This window comes from Canis aureus, chromosome 1 (assembly GCF_053574225.1).
Source record: "Canis aureus isolate CA01 chromosome 1, VMU_Caureus_v.1.0, whole genome shotgun sequence".
Classification (NCBI taxonomy): Eukaryota; Metazoa; Chordata; class Mammalia; order Carnivora; family Canidae; genus Canis; species Canis aureus.
In genome coordinates, this window is record NC_135611.1 from 48,768,918 (window position 1) to 48,785,613 (window position 16,696).

The window sequence follows — 16,696 nt, forward strand, 5'->3', positions numbered from 1 at the left end:
TATGGCCTTTGCAGCCAGAGGCGACAGGACGGGACTGGAAGGAGGCCCAGAACTCAGGAGCAGAACCCCTTTCAAGCTCAGTCACCGTCCGACGGGAGCAATAGCTCCCCCAAGGTCCTCTTTGCTCTGGGAGGATTAAAAGGGTTTTCCGTGAACCGCCCTTGGCGTTTATTCAGTAACTTTCACCCACGACGCAGCGAACCAGTCACCAAAAAGAAAACTGAAAAACCCCGAGACTCAGAAAAGTAATGCAGCGCGACAGGGCGGGCAGCCAGACAGCAGGACAGGACAGGACAGGACAGACGTGGCTGCGTGCTCAGCATGTGGGACGAGGGCACGGGAGCTCTGGCTTGGAGCCGGGCAGGACGCACCGCGGGGGCTCGGAGGTCGGCGGTGCAGAGCCGGACGCAGGGGCGCCGACAGGCGGGGCCGGGCACCAGACCGCACCCGAGCAGCGCGGCCGCTCGCAGCACGTGCTTCGTAAGACGCCGAACGCCGCCCGGCAGCTCCGTCCCCGAAGCACGAGTCAGTTCGGCTCTCAGGCTCCTTCCCTGAGCCCTACCGTAACCGACAGACCACGGAGCGGGCTCGGAGGTCCGGGGGGAGCGCCCCCGAGTCCCCCCCGCAGCCTCGGCGCCGCGGAGCCCGCTCACACGCAGCCCCCTCCGCGCTCCCCAGTCCCGCCGGAAGCGCCCCTCCCCCCGTCTCGGCTCCGCCCCGCGGCGCGCGAGCGTGTCGTCACCCGCAACCAGCCAATCAGGCCGCGAGACCAAAATAGCGCCGTATAAAAGCGTGCGGGCCGGCGCCGCGGTCTCCGGGCCGCGCGCTGGGGCGGGGCTGCGCGCGCAGGTGAGCGGAGCGGGGCGGGGCGGGGCCGGGGGCGCGGTCGGGGGCGCGGTCGGGGGCCGGGGGCTGTGTCCCAGCGAGCGGCTGGGCTCTCGTTGGTGGAAGTGGCCGCTCCTTTCCTAACTGGTTCCCAACTCGAAAGGAGCGCCGGCCGCCACGCGCGGCGTGCGCAGTCACGGGGCGTGCGTGAGGAGCGGACCGCGACCCCGTGTGCGGCCGGCGCGCCTCGTCCCGCCTCGTCCCGCCTCGTCCCGCCTCGTCCCGCCCGGGAAAGTGCCCGTGGGGGAGGGGCGCGGCCCTGCCCTGGGGCCGGCTCCCGGCCTAGGCGGGGGTGGGAGGTCGACCTCCTTCCCGGACGGGGAGAAGGTTTCTCGAGGTCATCTTTCCGGGAGGAGGTGACTCTGAGCTGTTAGGTGGTTTGGAAAAAAGACTCTGACGTCGTACCCTCCGGGATCCAAGCCTCTGCCCGGTCCCGGCTGCTCTGGGAACCTGAGAGCGTCCCCATCTTTAAGACGCAACGCAGGTGGCAGTAGAGCTGTGGTCCCGTTCTTTGAGGCGCCCCTGGGTGATGGTGTTCCTTTCTGCCTTTGTCCCTTCCCTCCCTTCTTTTCCCAGTCTCTTCCTTTCATTCTCTCCATTCTCTTTCTTCTCTCCTTCATCCTTTCGTCTTTCTTCCCTTTTTGCCAATTGAGGTGTAACCTGCACACCACCAGGTATAACCAGCTGCGCACCTGAACAGTTAAGAGGACAGGGAGGTGAACGCTCATGTGTGTATGTGCACACCTTAACCAGCTCCCAGGGCAAGATGTAGGACCTTTCAGTTACCCCAGATGCCCAACTGACTGAGCCCTTGAGGTACCCCCTCATCATGGTTTTATTTTGTTTTTTATTTTATTCTTTTTTTAAAGATTCTATTTATTTACCCATGAGGGAGGTAGAGACACAGGCAGAGGGAGAAGCAGGCTCCCTGCAGGGAGCCGGATGTGGGACTCGATCCTGGACCCTGGGATCAGGCCCTGGGCAAAGGCAGTCTCGCAACCACTGAGCCACCCAGGCGACCCTCATCATGGTTTTAGTGTGCAATTTTATAAAGGCTTAATGATGTTGAACATCATTTTATGGGCTTCTTTGTGATAAATATTGACAAAAGATCTGGTCAAGCCTTTTTTCCCCATTAAAAGAAAAAACAGGCTGGGGGCACCTGGGTGGCTTAGTTGGTTAAGCAGCTGACCCTTGATTTTGGTTTGGGTTGTGATCTCAGGGTTGTGGAATCGCTCGGGCCTTCAGGCCCCACTCTCCGCAGGGAGTCTTCTTGGGATTCTCTCCCGCTTCCTACTCAAATAAAGAAATAAAATATTTTTCAAAAAAAGTTTATTATCTTACTGTTGAATTTTGAGAGTTCTTTATATATTCTGAAAGACTTTCTTCCACGGAATTAACTTTGCATCTTTGTGAAAGATGATTGGCCATATGGTGTGCTTATTGCTATTGTTCTTACATGTCTACTTTTTCCTTATAGACTTTAAAAATTCCCTGTGTGATAGTTCCAAACTCTGTGTCATTTCTGAGTCAGGTTCTGATGCTTTGTCTTTTCATACTGTAATTTTTCTTGTCTTTTAACATGCCTAGTAATTTTTTTTTGTTAAAAGCCAGACATAATGTATCAGGTAAGAGGAACTGGGGTAATCAGGCTTTTAGGGTAAAATTATGTTCATCGGGCCAGGAGTTGCCTGTGTTTAATCTTTCCTATAGCTGCAAGTACCAGAAATTTCCTCTAGTTTCCTCAATTTTTAATGCTTTCCTGTTGTCTTTAGGCTTTCCTAAGAATTTCTTAGAGTCTGTGTTTTGCAGCCAGCGCTCTCCATTGTAATCCCTATTACTGTATACCAGAGCCCTGTCGATATGGTGGTAAGGTGTGAGGGGAGGGAGATATTCTGTAATCATATCATTAAATTTGTTTTTAGTGGGCTTGAGTCCTGGGGCAGTGACCTTCAGAAGCAGTGTTTGGATTTTTTTTTCCCCTCCCCTTACCCGAGACAAGGCTTGAGGGGGGGTTGAATTGGCTAATTGCCATTCCTTCAAATCAGATAAGACTCCCTTAGAGGGAAGCCCTTTGTTATGGAGATCTCTTTGGGTGTTTTTCAAAATGGTTAATTTTCCTCTTCCCCTGCCTGAAAGCATGGTGGGGCTTCCAGAGCTAAAGCCCATGAAAATGTGGGGTCTCTCCAAGCCTGGAGAGTTGAAACTAGAAGTATTGTTGAGTAATTTTTAAGTTTGGAGATTTTCCAGCTCTCTTTCTCTTATTGATTTCTGATTTATTTCCATTGTGGTCACAGATCAAATTTTGTATTCTTTCAGTTCTTTTAACTTTATCAAGGCTTGTTTTATGACCTTGGATATGGTCTACTTTGGTGAGTGTTTCTCAGGATGAACGTTATTAAGTGATCTATTCACAAGTATCAATTATATTAATTGGTTGATAGTGTTTTTCAGTTTTGTGTCCTTGCTAATTTTCTACTTGTTCCATCGATCACAGAGAGGAGTAATGAACTCCCCACCTGTCATTTTGGATTTGTCCATTTCCCCTTCGTTTTATCATTTTTTGCTACAGGTATTTTGAAGCTCTGTTGTCACATTTAGAATGGCTGTGCCATCTTGGCAACCCTTTTATCCTTTGCAAGCACAGTAAAGGGTATGAGGTTTTACCCCACTTGCAAGCTTGTTAGCCTGCCACGGTTTCATAGATGCTGGCAGAAGACACAGGATGTTAGTAGCCACAAAAGCAGTAGCCACACTGTCAGCCTCTTCACCACTTCCTTGAACCCCATTGCTCAGTGGCTGATGCAACCAGGGCCAGATGGCACCTGCCTGTGCAGTGGGCTGTAGCACAGCAGATGATCCCTGGGATTAGGGAACCCCAAATCTTTGATCATGGGCGGGAAATCTTCCTGACCTTTGCAGTTATTATACTGGACTGAAAGCAAACCAGCCGCTGTCTTACGCGGGAGGGGAGTGGTTTCTGTGTCCAGTGCTGTTACTGCACAAACATCTTTGAAAAAATACTCAAGATCCAAGATAGTCATTTGCCTCTGCTCACAAGATGTTCAGAGACGTGAGGGCTTTTAGAGAATTGTCTTTCAGCCATTATGTCCCTCTTTATCCTGGGTCATTTTTTTGCTCTGAAGTCTCCTTTGGTATTAACCTAACCACCCAGCTTTCCCTTGGTTAGTGTTTGCGTGGCACATTGGTTTCCATCTTTTTGTTTGTAAGCTACTTCTATCATTATACTTAAGATGAGTGTGTGTGTGTGTGTATGTGTGTGTGTATTTTGCAGACAGCATATAGTCTGGTTTTGTATTTTCATCTATTCTGAAACTCGTCTCTTAATTTGCATGTTGAGATCATGGCCTGCGACTATGCCTGTGGGTTAGATCTGGTTAGTGGCCTGTTTTGGTTACTGAAGTTTTATTAAAACTTAGCCATGCTCATTCATTAATCTCTTTTCTTTGGCAGCTTTTCCCTTACAAAAGCAGACTTGAGTAGTTGCAACACAGATCATATGACTGAGAAATCTCCAAATGTTTACTATCTGGTACTTTATAGAAAAAATTCGCAGACACTGGTTTAGATTATTTATATTTGGGCAGCCCCGGGGGCTCAGCGGTTTAGCGCTGCCTTGAGCCCAGGGTGTGATCCTGGAGACCTGGGATCAAGTCCCATGTCAGGCTCCCTGCATAGAGCCTGCTTCTCCCTCTGCCTGTGTCTCTGCCTCTCTCTCTCTCTCTCTCTCTCATGAATAAATAAATAAAATCTTAAAAAAAAAAGATTATTTGTTTTTTTTTTTTTTAGATTATTTGTATTTAATGCAGTTATTGACATGTCTGGATTTAGGTTAGTTAAAAAAATTATTTCTTTTTTGCTTCTTCCGTTTTTCACCATTTACTTTTTCTGTCCTATCTTATTTTGGATTATCTGAAATTTTTTAATGTTTTTATTTATTTATTTTTAAAGATTTTATTTATTTATTCATGAGAGACACAAAGAGAGAGGCAGAGACACAGGCAGAGAGAGAAGCAGGTTCCATGCAGGGAGCATGACATGGGACTTGACCCTGGGTTGCCAGCATCAGGCCCTGGGCTGAAGGTGACGCTAAACCACTGAGCCACCTGGGCTGCCCCTGTTTTTCTTTTTTTAAAAAAAGATTTATTTATTTATGAGAGAGAGAGAAAGCAGGGGGAGGGGAAGAGGGAAAGAATCCAAAGCAGACTTCCTGCAGAGCTTAGAGCCAGTGTGGGGCTCTATCCCACCACCCTGAGATCATGACTTGAAATCAAGAGTTGGACACTCAACCAACTGAGCCACTCAGGCAACCACTTCATTTTTATTATCTATTGAATTTTTCATTGTATCTCTTTGTATGTTTTTAATGGTTGTTCTAGGGATTATAATGTACAGACTTAACATTTCATAGTCTAATTAAAACTAATATATATATATATATTTTATTCGTGAGCAACAGAGAGAGAGAGAGGCAGAGACACAGTCAGAGGGAGAAGCAGGCTCCATCCAGGGAGCCCGACGTGGGACTCGACGTGGGACTCGATCTGGGTCTCCAGGATCAGGCCCTGGGCCGAAGGTGAAGGTGGCGCTAAACCACTGAGCCACCCAGGCTGCCCAACTAATATATTTTTAAAAGATTTTATTTATTCATGAGAGACAGAGAGAGAGACAGAAACATAGGCAGAGGGAGAAGCAGGCTCCACACAAGGAGCCCGATGCGAGACTCAATCCCAGAACCCAGGATCACGCCCTGAGCGGAAGGCAGAGGCTTACCCACAGAGCCACCCAGGTGTCCCTAGAACTAATACTTTATCACTTCAAGTCAAATGTAGATACATTACCACTACATGGATCTCTTCCTTCTTCATATTAGAATATCTATTTGGGTTTTCTTTAATTTCTTTTAGAAATGTTTTGCAGTTATCAGCATAGAGATCTGGCACTTGTTATTAGATTTAACCCTAGGTATTTATGTTTTTGATGCTATTATAAATGATATTCAATTTTTTTAATTTCCAAATTTTGGGTTGTAAATATATGGAAATATGACTGATTTTTGAGTATTGCCTTATAGACAGTGACTTTGATAAATTTATTTCTTCTATGCTTATAATCATGTTATCTACAAATAAATATGATTTTACTTCTCCCTGTTCACTTTTTATGCTTTTTATTTCTTTTTCTTGCCTTATTGCATTATCTGAGATGAATAGAAGTGGTGGCAATGGACAATTTTCAAGACACTTGGAGGCATGAGGGAAATTACTCTCCAATGTGTTCTTTTAAATTCAGTACTGTGTTTTGTTTGGCATGGTCTTGACATCGGCCCTCAGAGGGACTGAAGTTACCTTACTTATTTACAAAGGCATCAGTTTAGTCTTCTGTAGTCTCCAGGGAGGCAAGAGATAGATAGATAGATAGATAGTTATGCCTTTGTTCAAATTAGAAACAGACACTTCTTTAGTTAGATCACAAAAAAAAAGGTACTCTTTACTCTGGACTGGTGTAGACCTGGTCATGACGTAGGGCTTGGTGAGCTGAGCCTGAGCTGAATTTCAGCCTTTCTGTCCCCTTGGCTGGTCCTTGGTGCAGCAGAAACATTGTACTGTTTGGAGAGGAAATCAGGCCAGAGGCCTGGAGAACACAGTAAATCTGCCCTAGGAGGTGGGTCCTAGCTCATCAGTGTCAGCACTGGGAAGATAGGGCCCATCTTTTGATGCTTCCTGGGGTTTCTGACCCTACATCATTGATCTAAATCTCTGATATGCAACTGACATTACATACCTTACTTTGCTTATGAAATTATTTCAAATCCCAATATTAGGGAAGAGGAATAGAGGATTATATCATTCCCGTCTTGTTTCTATGGTGTCCTCTTACCTTCATGACTGTTATCTCCTACCTGCCCTTGCTCCTGATTAGATCATACATCCATCGGCTTGGTCCATGTGAGAAGAATTTGAATGTATTAGGTTAGCTGCATTCATAGAAAGCCAAGGAGGCAGCAAACTGGGTTTGGAAGGTAAAATTGGGGAAGCTCTCTCTCTCTCTTTTGCAGATAGCCCCCTTACCCTCTTATGCTCCTATCTTATGCTCCTCCTATCCTTATGATTCTATCCATCTAGGGGCATACGTTTTTTACTTGGCTTCATTGTTGTTAAGAGTATTGGAGAACTTTGTTATAAAATATATATGACCCTAGAAGGAAAAACACATTAAGTCATTACCAGCTCATAACACCACTCTATGATTTATTAACACATTATTGTGTATTCATCACTTATCTTGCTAATGACCCAGAATAGTTAAGTTTGGTTGGTGAAAGCAAGGAGAGAGAGGTATGAAGAACACGGAACATTGCCAGGGGAGTTTCTTCATCTACAAAATAAGGTTGTGTATATTAATTCTTTTTTTTCCAACTCCAACATCCAGAATTCTCAGCAGTATCTTTAGGATAGTGGGAGAAACGTACGTGAGAAGCTAAGCAGGGATCTAACCAAATGTGTAGCGACCTGGTATGGTTGGGATCAGGAAAAGAAGGCAGGTTTCTCGACCTCCTTCCTCTTTACAGTGCTCTCCTTCACACAAGACCCCACCTCCAGCCCCTTGGGAATTTTCACCTTTTGCTTCCATCTGAAGCCATGGGTGGCTCAGCGGTTCAGCAGCACCACCTTCAGCCTGGGATGTGATCCTGGAGTCGCGGGATCGAGTCCCACATCAGGCTCCCTGCATGACGCCTGCTAATCCCTCTGCCTGTGTCTCTGCCTCTCTCTCTCTGAGTCTGTCATGAGTAATTAAATAAAATCTTAATAAAAGAAAATTAAACAAATAAATAAATAAAATCTTAAAAAAAAAAAAAAAAAGCCATGGCAAAGTGAGCCAATGTGGGAGGGAGGTGTTAATGTTGATGGTCCCCTATGTGTCATGAGGGATTAAAGACCCTCCTGCCTGGGCCAACTGCCCATCCTGCATCTCCACATCATTTTTATAACTGCAGATTCTATCTTTTCTTGCACTAGGCTATGAACTTCATGGCATGGTCTCTCTTATCCATCTTTTTCATCTTTAGCTCTTGCATAGGGCCTGCCACACAGTAAATGTTCAATTGATGAGCAGTGAATGAATTAATGGGAAAGGCGCAGGGAAGTGAATCAAATTTCCCCAGGTTTATATGTCAGCACTGACTTTGGTCCTTTCCTACTGTGGACCCTTCACATCTAATTAGGCACTAAAATCCAGTGATTCTTATTTTGTAAGGTCTGTTTTTGTGGCTGCCTCCCTAAGGCTTCTCTCTGCTGGGGAGTAGCCTACAGCCCAGCTTCCTCATCACCAGCTCTCCCTTCCTTATCTGTCCTGCACAGATCCATCTCCCTAAAGTACGTTTTCAGCTTATCACTGGGCTGCTCAGAGTATTTATTTGGCTCATTATCACTTACAACATAAAATCCACATTAATCAGCCGCTCTTCCATATCCTACCATCCCATCCATCCTATCAGGAAATGCATCTTGAGCTTCTATCTAGCCTCTGGGCAGAAGGAACTCCACCTAAATTCTCTGCTCCAGCCAGATGGGTTTCATCATAGTCCTGCCTCCAAGCCCTTGCATCTCCTTGCCTCCCAACTACATGCAACTTTCCAGCGCTCAGTAGGCCCACTTCCTGCAGAGAAGCCCCTTGGGCATCCCAGGTCACCTCAGACTTTCTTTTCAGAAGCATGTGATCACCAAACTGAGTATAGAATGGGGCGGAATCAACAATGATACGATTTTACATTGTGGCAACAACTACGAGCCGTCCAGGTCAGGAACAGTGAGGTAAGAACAGTAAGTGGGAAATAGGTCAGGGTTATAGTGGCTGAGTGGGTGGGAGAGGCTGCTTGTCCCATCATTAAAACACCCATGTGGCAGCTGACTTTTTTGCAGAAATCTACAACCAGAGAATCTCTCCTTGGATTCTGAGCCTCTTGAGGGCTCTGTTCTCTAAGTTCCCCCACTCAAGATTTTATTTACTTATTGAGAGAGAAAAAGTGTGAGCACAAGTCTGGGAAGGTACAGAGGGAGAGAGAGAACCAGACTCCCCAATGAGCAGGGAGCCCAACTCAGGGCTTGATCCCTGGACCCTGTGATCATGACCTGAGCCGAAGGCAGACACCCAACCAACTGAGCCATCCAGGTGCCCCTCTAAGTGCTTTTAAGTTCAGTAGGAAAGTGTCTATAGAGCCTTTCCTAGGAACAAGTGTTTAAAGGGAGGAAGAGCATGGAAAGTGAAGGCCTGGGGGTGTGAGGTAACCACTCCCTCCTTCACAGCTCTGTGCTCAGGACCCACCTTGTGTGTAATGCTGGAGAGAATCCAGCACATCTGCTCATGAATGCCAGAGCACCTTTTTTTTCTTGGCTCCATCTTCAGTAATTTGTTATCAAGAAAAAGACTCCCAGTAAAATCACATTTCTTGCACAATCCTAAAGGTTATACATTCCCCAAGATTATCACAGACCAGATTGGGTTGACCTGAGATAATCTACGACCAGGGCAGATGGACAGAAGATCAAAATTGAAAAGGACCTGTTGGGAACTGATACATGTTGTGCACTTCTTACTGTAACATGTTAAGTACCATAAAGCACAAACACCCTCTTTTTCTTATTCCAGGAATAATACACATTTGTTGAAAAAAAGAAAAAAGAAAAAGAAAAGAAAGAAAGAAAATGCATCCATAACTCTATTATATTTTATTGCACATCTTTGAAGTCTTTTATGCTCCTGCTCGCCTGCCTGCCTGCTTCTTCCTTCCTTTCTTTCTTTCTTTACAATGGGAGATATTTGACCACTGTCCCTGCTTAGTAATTCCTTGAAATAGATCCTTTCAATGTCTTTTTTTTTTCTCTTTTATTTATTTATGATAGTCACAGAGAGAGAGAGAGGCAGAGACACAGGCAGAGGGAGAAGCAGGCTCCATGCACCGGGAGCCCGACGTGGGACTCGATCCGGGGTCTCCAGGATCGCGCCCTGGGCCAAAGGCAGGCGCCAAACCGCTACGCCACCCAGGGATCCCCCTTTCAATGTCTTGCTCCCCATTTCTCACCTCCATCCTCCTCCTCTCCTGGGGCACACCCTCCTTCTCTTTGCCTTTTTCTTGCCCTAGGATGGTTTCAGATGGGGCCATCCATAGAGGTAGGGGCAGAGACCAAGGCAAACCTCAGTGTGAAGGTGGACATATCCAATGGCTAAGGAATTTCCTTCCTGAACTCTGCAGGCAGGGCAGCTGGTACAGCCCTAGGATGGATCAGCCCAGAGGAGAACGTGGGCTGAAAGAAGCTGCTGCCACATAGGCTAGCTCTTTGTCACACCTCTCTCCAGACAACCAGCATGTGACTAACCATCTGCTCCAGTATGAGGGCAGGGCACAGGACACACCGGCAGAATGATTTACTTTTTCGTTCAATTTTAACACACAGACAATAAGGTGCTTGAAGAATACTCATCTTCAGTGCATAGCTCAATAAAGTTGTATATTTGTGGATACCTGTATGACCACATTTGAGCTCAAGATATAAAATGTTTCCAGTAACCAGAAGTTTTCCTATGCTCCTTCCCAATCAATATCCATTTTCCCTGAATCCTCTCCACCCCACACACATCAAGGCAAACATGATTTTGGCTTCTTTTAAAGTGAGGTGTTTTATCTCTGGCTTCTTTGCTCAAAATAATGTTTGTCAGATGCTTATTATTTGCTAATATTTTGAAAATATTGTTTCATTAGCTTCTTATTTTACTAAAAACGAGATCATCTTGTGCATGCTGTTTGCCACTGGTTTTTCCATTTAACATTAGCAACAGTTTCCCTTGTCTTTAGCATTCTTGTACTACAGATTTTTCAAAGTTTGGATTATGTTCTCTATTATGTATGTGCTGTAATTTATTTGACCAGCCCTCAATTGTTCAACATGAGATAATTTCCTTTTTAAAAAACTACCAAAAAAAGAAAACTACAGACAATGATTCATTGAATATTCTTGCAATTAAATCTTTGTGCACATACTTGATTATTCCTCTAGGTTAAACTATAAGAAGTAGAATCACCAGGTCAAAGGTTGTATACACTTTTAAAGCTTTGTTATCCAGAAAAGTTGTATTAATCTTCTTATGAGAGTGTCTCTGTTTCCTCAAATCTTGACCATCACTGGACATCATATTTTGAATATTTGCCAATGTAATAGGTAAAATGTATCTTTTTGAAAAAAAATTTAAAAAATTAAAAACATATCCTTTTAATTTGCATTTCTCCAATTACAAATATGGCCAAACCCTTTTATGTTTATTAATCACTTCTGTCTTGAGACTCTTGCTGTCTGTGCTAGGCAGGGTTCAGTCATAGATAAAAGAAACCACTCTTTCTATTTTAAGGAGAAAGAGCTATGACAAAGGGAATTAGATTCTTACAAAATCACTGGGAGATCTGGAGGAGCAAGATCTGTGCTGGGCTTCCAGGAATGACTCTGAGAACACTACCCCAACCTCATGCCTCCGGAGAGCTGCTGCTTTTGCCCTAATCAGCTTCACTCTACATGCTGGGCAACCGCCACCAGAACTGCTGGCCCTTGAGCTGTGCCAGGTTTGTTAGAGCTTCACCAGCAAAAATAGTGCCCTGTGCTCAGCTTCCAAGACACACTGTGTTGTTAACTAGGCTGGAACCTCTGCTAACTCATCAGAACAAACAACAACAAAGTGAAAACAGGGTAACCCAAATACAAAATACCTAGAAATGCTAAGTTAAATGTAACGAATATCCTTTTCAGTGTGTTTGAGGTCAGAAGAAGGCCAAGGAAACTCCCAGGAGCCACACATGGAATGGGAGCTGGAAACTGCAGTTGTAAGCAAATGCTGGGGGTACTTAGTCTGGTGACCTAGATGCTTCCATGGTCATGTAGGCCTGGTAGACAATGCCTTAGTAGAGGGGGACTCATGCACATTAGGGAGATGAACCTGAGCATTCTAAGACCCCTCCCCACCAAGGGCTATGGCTTCCAGGAAAGAATGGACTGAATAATATATTAAAAAAAAAAAATCAGACTTTTACCAAAGAGAAGTATAAGGTAATTTGTCTTTGCCCATGCTCTGGGTGGGGAAGAAAAGTAGCTTCCAGGAATTTGTGACCATATATCAGGTTTGCAGTTTGAGGTTTGAATCTACACTGAGTGGTTTGAGAAGTTAATTTTATGAGCCTGAATTGGTAACAGTTCTGGGCATCTGACAAAAGCAGTGCAGATCCTTCTGGGGAGACATAGTCTCAATCTAGGCCTTATAGGATTCCTACAGATAAATGCCAGAATATAAGCTCCCACTCCAAAATTAAAAAACATGAAGAAAGAGGCCACCATAAATTAGAATTAACAAAAACTCCTAAGAACTTATGATACTGGATTTATCAAATACAGCATAAAAAAAATGCCTCAAATGTTAGGTTAAATTTAAAAATATACACAAGAAAGGAACAAGAGTACAAGGAACAAGAATATAATCATATTAATATACATACCCAAAAGTACACAAATTATAAGTGGATAGCTTGATGAAATTTTGAAATCTGAACACAACTGTGTAATTAGCACCATAATAAGAAACAGAACATTACCGGCACCCCAAACCCCCTGTCCCTCATATTTCCTTCCAGTCATTACCCATATCTCTCCTAAGGGTAACTACTATCCTAACTTCTAATAGCACTGATCAGCTTTAGGCTGATTTGGAAAAGCACTAAATAGAACATCTAAGAGCTTAAAAGTATATTCAATAAAATTAAAAAAAAAAAAACAACCACCAAATAGGTTAAATAGATTTGACATATCTAAAGAAAGAATCAAATTAGAGCTGAAGAATTTCCCAGAACACAGCACAGAGAGACAAAATGATGGAGAAAAAGCAGAGGTGAAGAGACAGGGAGAATAAACCAGGAGGATCTAATATGCTTCTCCTAAAACTTCCATGAGTGATGGAGAGAACAGGTAAAAAGTGCTTTTCAACAAGAGAATGTCTAACAATTTTTTATAATTGCTCAAAGTGATGAATCCTTAGAATCTGGAATAATGGTGAGTCCTAAACAGAATAAATAAAACAAAGGCCTTCACTCAGCATAGAGGTACTGAGATCACTGAAGAAAAACAACTACATGCAGCTACAGAAAGACAGGTGCCTTAAGAAGGTGTGACAGTGAGATCAACAGCGGATTTCTCAAAGATAAGAGTGCAAGTGGAGGCAGGAAAGAGCTGGTACCTTCAAAATGCTGAGACACAGTGAGTGGTAAAATAGAAAAATTATATGTCTAGCTAACCTATCCTTCAAGAGTGTGAGTACAAAAAAGATGTTTTCATACCCTTTCCCCCAAATACTCCCACAAACAAAATGGACAAATTCAAAAATAACAAACAGTAACAGCAAAAAAATTTGAGCATTTACTGCCAGCAGACCCTCAGTGAGAGAACTAAAGCGTGCAATTCACAAGAAGAAAATAATTCCAGGAGGAAGTTCTGAAATCTCAAGAATGAGATCTGAGCAAACAAAACTGGTCAGCATATGTGAAGGTCTTCATAACCTCAACCTGAAAACAATAATGGGATCTGATTTGGGAGTTAAAAGACAAGGTCAAATTAAAATCCTGGATCACAGGATCCCTAGGTGGCACAGTGGTTTAGCACCTGCCTTTGGCCCAGGGTGCAGTCCTGGAGACCCGGGATTGAGTCCCACGTCGGGCTCCTGGTGCATGGAGCCTACTTCTCCCTCTGCCTGTGTCTCTGCCTCTCTTTCTCTCTCTGTGTGACTATCATAAATAAATAAAAATTAAAAAAAAATCCTGGTTCACAGAAACGTGTGACACAAGAGAGGAAAATTAGAGTTCAAATATTTAAAGTCCTCATATTTTTAGGAAGAATAGCAAAGATACTTATTAATTTTATGCTTTGTTAACTATGGATGTTAAAAAGCAAAGGCTGAGTATTAAGAGAATAGAATTTAAACAGTGTTTCTCAAAGTGGGCTCCTGGACCACCATTATCAGCACCACCTGGAAATTTTTAAGAAATGCAAGTTATTGGGCTCTGTACCAGAAATCTAAATCAGGACGCTGGTCTGGAGACCAGCAATCTGTGTTTTAACAAGCTCTCCAGGTGATTCTGATGCCAGTAGCAATTGAGGACCATGGAATGAAGTATGTACATTTGAATCCAGTGGAGGGGGTGGGCAACTAAGTCAAACTTCTTAAAATGAAATAAGGCAGAGAAGCAGAAAAAAGGTAGTAGCATAAAATGAGCACGGAAAAGAAAGAGCAAAATAGAAATAATTCTAAATTTAGCAATACTAATACTGCTAGCAAAAAGTATTGATAGATCAAATGCCTCTTAAGACAGATTTTTAGGTTGATGGGGTCCAGACAACTGGTTAATCAGATGGGAAAAAGTAAGAATAAATCTTCAGGGGCACCTGGCTGGCTCATTCAGTAGAACGTGGGATTCTAGACCTCAGGGTTGTGAGTTCGAGCCCCATGTTGGGTGTAGAAATTACTTAAAAATAAAATCTTAGGGGTGCCTGGGTGGCTCGGTCAATTAAGCATTCAGTTCTTGATTTTGGCTCAGGTCATGATCTCAGGGTTGTAAGACTGAGTCTGAGTGAGGCTCCATGCTCAGCGCAGTGTCTGCTCAAGATTCTCTCTTCCTCTACCTATCCCCTCCCCCGCTCTCTAAAATAAATAAATAAAATCTTTAATAAATATGTGAAGTTTACATATATTTAAAAAGATTGAATCTTCATATTACAAACAAAAATCAGTTCCAGGATAGATTAAAGATCTAAATAGAAAAGATTAAAATTTTCACGTTTTTCCACCAAAGACATGGTTAGGATCCCATGTTAAGAAAAGACTTCTTACAAATCACAAAAAAAGCATAAATAACAAGACTAAAATATTAAATTTTAAAACACCATCAGAAGACAAAATTAAGGTATAATTTGACTCCAAGTCATTGACTGGGAGAAGGTATGTGCCCTCTATTTTACCCACAAATACTAGCAGCAGAAGATTGCTATATAAAATACAGGAAGAAAGAATGTTACTCACAAAGATGAACAACCCAATAGAAGAGACAGGCAATTTCTCAAGACAGAAACAGGTGGAAAATTAATGGGAAAAGTTCCCAACAATCAGGCAAAAGAATATTAAAACCACAAAAAAGGGGTACCTGGGTGGTTGAGTGTCAGCCTTCAGCTCAGGTCATGATCCTGGGGTCCTGGGATCGAGTGCGGCATCAGGCTCCCCACAGGGAATCTGCTTCTCCCTCTGTCTGTGTCTCTGCCTCTCTGTGTGTCTCTCATGAATAAATCAATAAAATCTTTTAAAAAAACCCAAATATTTTATACTCTTAAGATTGATGAAAATTCAAACTCATGATAGCGACTACTGGCATGGATAAGGAGCAAACCTTCAGAGTATACTTGAGTAACTGCTTGGTAGAATAATTTGGAAATATCTACCACATTGAAAAATACGGATATGATAAGATCCAGTAAGACAAGCCCTTGCTCAGGACCAGGAAACACGTATAGGAATATCTCAAGTATCATTCTTTGATACTGGAAAATTGGAAACAAATGAAATTGCCATCACCAGAAGAATGGATAAGTAAATTGTTGTATTTTCCTATAAAGGAATACCAAATAGCAATGAAAATGAACGAGCTAGAGTGATGCTAGTCAACATGGATAAATCTCAGGATACTGAGTGGAAGATGTGAACTGCAGAAGCATAGATACTATACACCAGTACCGGGCTGAGACTGGAGCAAGTGGGGCCCCTGTCCCAGGTCCCCGTGTGTGAGAGTCCCTGCACTTTGGATCACCGTCCTTGAAATTGTTTACCTCCCCAACCAGTGCCTGGGACCAGCTGGGTGGGGCTGCTGCTCTCTGGGCAGGGTGCTCAGTGCTTGGACAGAGACCTGCAGGGCCTCCCTCTTCACAAACCCCAGCACAGCGCACCCAGGTGATCAGAAGTCCAGGGGAGCTCTGGCCTGTGCCTCTCTGCACCCAGCCAGGTTCCAGGAAGGACTATCAGCAGATTGCTTCAGCTGGCCTGCACAGAGCAAGACTTGGGCAGCCAGCGTGGTGCTGACACACCATTTGGGGCAACTCAGGTTGATTATGTAGACAGGGACCCTGCAAAATTCAGTTCAAGATAGGAGCTGCTTCTGGAAGGGAGGGAGAATCAGATTAAGGTTAGAGTTATGCTGGAAACTGGTTTTGAAATGTTTTAGGGACGCCTGGGTGACGGCTGCCTTCAGCTCAGGGCATGGTCCTGGGGTCACAGGATCAAGTCCCACATCAGGCTCCCCGAAGGGAGCCTGCATCTCCCTCTCCCTATGTCTCTGCCTCTCTGTGTGTGTCTCTTATGAATACATGAATAAAATCTTTTTAAAAAATTAAATGTTTTATTCCTTATTCTGTGGGGTGGGGGAGAGTAAAAGGGGTTGGTTGCATTATTTTTTATGTCATTGTGTATGTTTGAAATAGTTCATTAAAAACAACAACAAAGAAAAAAAAAGGAAGAGAGAAGCCACTTAAGCCCCCCTCTGCCTTTATAGGCTCTGGCGGGTGGGACGGTGGGCTGTGGTGGTGACTGGGGTGGGACACAGCTGAGCCTTTCTGCTGCACCCCGAGCAGATGCACCCCGCTACACTTCCTTCCTTCTGCGCTGTTAGGTGTGCCTGGCCACCTTGTGTGGCTCTTCGGTGGGCTGTCAGCCTCTTCGC

At 44.0% G+C, this 16,696-nt stretch overlaps 1 long non-coding RNA gene across 2 annotated transcripts; it reads left to right on the forward strand.

Moving 5' to 3' along the window:
• Window positions 1–779: 779 nt before the first annotated feature.
• On the forward strand, window positions 780–11,167 carry LOC144314509 (uncharacterized). 2 transcript variants are annotated; one of them, XR_013380412.1, is made up of 3 exons: window positions 780–849; window positions 5,366–8,720; window positions 9,810–11,167. It is a non-coding gene; the product is annotated as an uncharacterized LOC144314509 (long non-coding RNA). The 2 variants fall into 2 exon arrangements; XR_013380411.1 differs by lacking the exon at window positions 780–849 and having other exon boundaries at window positions 927–8,720.
• Window positions 11,168–16,696: the final 5,529 nt, after the last annotated feature.